The 3,459-nt window shown below is 38.8% G+C and overlaps 1 pseudogene; it reads left to right on the top strand.

Moving 5' to 3' along the window:
- The first annotated feature begins 1,668 nt into the window (after nt 1-1,668).
- On the top strand, nt 1,669-2,258 carry LOC101430726 (hypoxanthine-guanine phosphoribosyltransferase pseudogene; annotated as a pseudogene).
- Nucleotides 2,259-3,459: the final 1,201 nt, after the last annotated feature.

The raw sequence follows: 3,459 nt of genomic DNA, 5'->3' as shown, positions 1-3,459 counted from the left end.
CAATTTACCAGAAGTACTGACTAACACAGAGCTCTTGACAAGGTCCCATGGTTCAAGGTGACCAAGCAGCTACTTGGTGGTTGTTTACACTGGACTGCTTCCACCATGAAGTGAGTGGTCATTAGTAATCAATGGAATGGACAATAACTCCGGATCTGGATTTGCTTTCCACATCTCCTATGGCAGGGATGGTACCACCATTTTGCAAATAATAATACTTTGTATACAGTAACAGTTATGCACACTGCATGACTTCCAACTAAGAAATTCCCTTTACAATGAATGAAATATAGCATGGACTAATGCTCACGGAATTCACATGTACTCCCATCACAAAGAAGTAGCTGGCTTTATAGAACACTGGAATGATCTATTAAATTTCAGTTCTCTTTTGCAGAATATAGAGAATAGTCTGAAATATTGAGCATCAGGTGGCACCCTTTCTCTCCTACGCAGAATATACAGGACCCGGAGCCAAGGACTGGAAGTAGGGTTTGAACCCCTCATTATTCAATGCAATCACCTTTCATAAAATGTTTTCCTGCCATCCCAGAGTCTCTGGACTCTGCTAGTTTAGAGATTGTAGTACTTATTCCAGGCATCTATTTCTACAAAAAGAAAAACACTCCCAAACTTTTGTAGGTAAAATAAATTTTAAAAAATTAATTTTTCTCATGAATCTGCAATTTAGGCAGGGCCTGGCAGGAACAGCATCAGCAGAAGAGGCCCAAAGGCTAAGGACTGGAATCATTTAAAATTTCATTCAGTTACAGGTCTGCAACCTTGACTGGGAAGATTCAGCGGCTGAAGTGTCCGGGGCTCCTTGAGTATCTCTGCCTTCAGTCTCCCCATGAGGTCATTCCAGCAGGGTGGCTTCAGGGTGGCTGGATTTCTTTTGTGTCAGCTTAGTGCTCCCAAAGGCCAAGAAAGAGAGGAAGTCAAGGTGAAATCTGTATTGCTTTTTTTTTTTTTAATTTCTCTCCTCTCCCCCGCCAGTTGTCTTCTCTCTGTGTCCATTCGCTGTGTGTTCTTCTGTGTCTGCTTGTATTCTTGTCAGCGGCACTGGGAATCTGTGTCTCTTTTCGTTGCATCATCTTGCTGCATCAACTCTCCTTGAGTGCGGCCCCACTCCTGAGCAGGTTGCACTTTTTTTTCATGCAGGCAACTTTCCTTACGGGGTGCACTCCTTGTGCATGGGGCTCCCCTACATGCGGGCCACCTCTGTATGGTAGGGCACTCCTTGCACACATCACCATTGCACATGGGACAGCTCACCACATGGATCAGGAGTTCCTGTGTTTGAAGTTTGGACCTCCCAAGTGGTAGGTGGATGCTCTATCCATTGAGCCAAATCCACTTCCCTGTCTTGCTTTTTATATCCAACCTCAGAAGCCATATGGACTTGCTTTTACCAGGGTCATATTCCACCCAGATTAAAGGAAAGGAACATAGCCCCACCTCTTGATGGGAGAGTATCAATGTCATAGTATGAGAGGAGCTTAAGGAATGGGGTATATTCAAGAGGGCATTTTGGGGAAACAAGCTCTTGTTAAACACCCAGTGGAGGCAAGCTTCTACTGGGGTAGCACATGGTTCCGCTAAATTGGAAGTTGAAGCTCACCCAGACACCTGATCATTTTAAGATCTTCATGCCACTGAAAAAATTTATTTTGCATATCTAATCATTATGCTGAAGATTTGAATGGGTACTTATTACTTGGGGACTGATTATGGACAGAACCAGCCAGTTTGTTCAAGATGTGATGAAGGAGATGGAAGACCATGGCATTGCAGCCCTCTGTGTGCTTAAGGGGGATGCATTCTTTGACCTCTTACTGGATTACATCAAAGTACTGAACAGAAATAGAGATAGATGCATTCCTATGACTGTAGATTTTAGCAGACTACAGAGCTACTGTAATGACCCATCAACAGGAGACATAAAAGTAATTGGTGGAGATAGTCTCTCAACTTTAACCGGAAAGAATGTCATGATTGTTGAAGATATAATTAGCTCTGGCAAAACAATGCAACCCTTGCTTTCCTTGGTCAAGCAGTATAATCCGAAGATGGTCAAGTTTGCAAGGTTACTGGTGAAAAGGGCCCCTCAAAGTGTTGGATTAAGACCAGACTTTCTTGGATTTGAAATTCCAGACAAGTTTGTTGTAGGATATATCCTTGACTAGAATGAATACTTCAGGGATTTGAATCCTATTTGTATCATTAGCAAAACTGGAAAAGCAAAATACCAAGCCTAAGATGAGAGTTCAAGTTGAGTGATAGAGTTTGGAACTATCTTAGGTCCCACTGATATCACCGGTAAAATTACTAAAAGTCCTAATTCTGTGACCATCTGCTTAGTAGAGTTTGTGCATGTACCTTCTAAGAATTTTATCATTTGCTGCAGTGTGAACTCTTTATTAGCACTATGAGCCTAGAGGCTATCATTTCCCTTTGAATGAATTACCTTTTCACCAGTGAATAGAAAAATTCTCTAATCCACTTAAATATTGAAGGAAAATATTGACAATGTATCTGTAAGGAACATTTAAAGAGAAGATCTATTAGTTTGTTTTTGTTTTTTTAATATATTTTTTATTTATTTTTAAAAGATACATAGATAACGCAAAATGTTACACTAAAAAATATAGGAGGTTCCCATATGTCCCACTCCCCACATCCCCCACATTTCCCACATCAACAACTTCTTTCATTAGAGTGGTGCATTCACTGCATTTGATGAATACATTTTGGAGCACTGCTACACAGCATGGATTATAATTTACATTGTAGTTTAACACCCTCTCCTAGTCCATTCAGTGGGTTATGGCAGGATTTATAATGTCCTACATCTGCAATATCTCTACTAGTTTTTAATTGGTATTTTAATTTTATATATTCATGAAAGAACAGACATGATTCAATATTGTTAATTACATCACCGTGTGTTTAGAAAAGTAAGAAGCAGTCAGCTTTCTTATCAATGACAGAAATTTTATTGTGTCTGAACCAAGTGTCCTGGAATTATTTTAGTAGAATTTCAATAGTATTAATGGAATTTTTGCACTTGTTCAGGTTATTTCTGCTGAATTTTTGTCCACACTTCCTTTTAAATAGAAATAAATTCCAAAAACGTTGTCTTTTTGCTAATAATGAAGTCATGAAATGTAATATCAAGATTGTAAAGGACTTTGTATACATAGTCTGTGATTTTCTTGGGTGGATTGATTTCAAATTTATATATTTTGCAGCATGAGTACCCATTCACCAAAAATATTTATGTTTTGTATGATTTGCTAAAACCTTATTTCATTTTTTAAAACTTAATTAAAAAGTACTCTCTGAGAAACCCAGGTTCCTTTCACCTTGAAACAACATTAAATATAAGCTAAAAAAAGGAGTCCAAACTTCCTTGTGACAGAATTTCAGATCTTGTTTCAAAGAGACAACTTTTGCCAA

This window comes from Dasypus novemcinctus, chromosome 14 (assembly GCF_030445035.2).
Source record: "Dasypus novemcinctus isolate mDasNov1 chromosome 14, mDasNov1.1.hap2, whole genome shotgun sequence".
NCBI classification, from domain to species: domain Eukaryota; kingdom Metazoa; phylum Chordata; class Mammalia; order Cingulata; family Dasypodidae; genus Dasypus; species Dasypus novemcinctus.
This window is presented reverse-complemented; position numbering and strand designations above follow the sequence as displayed.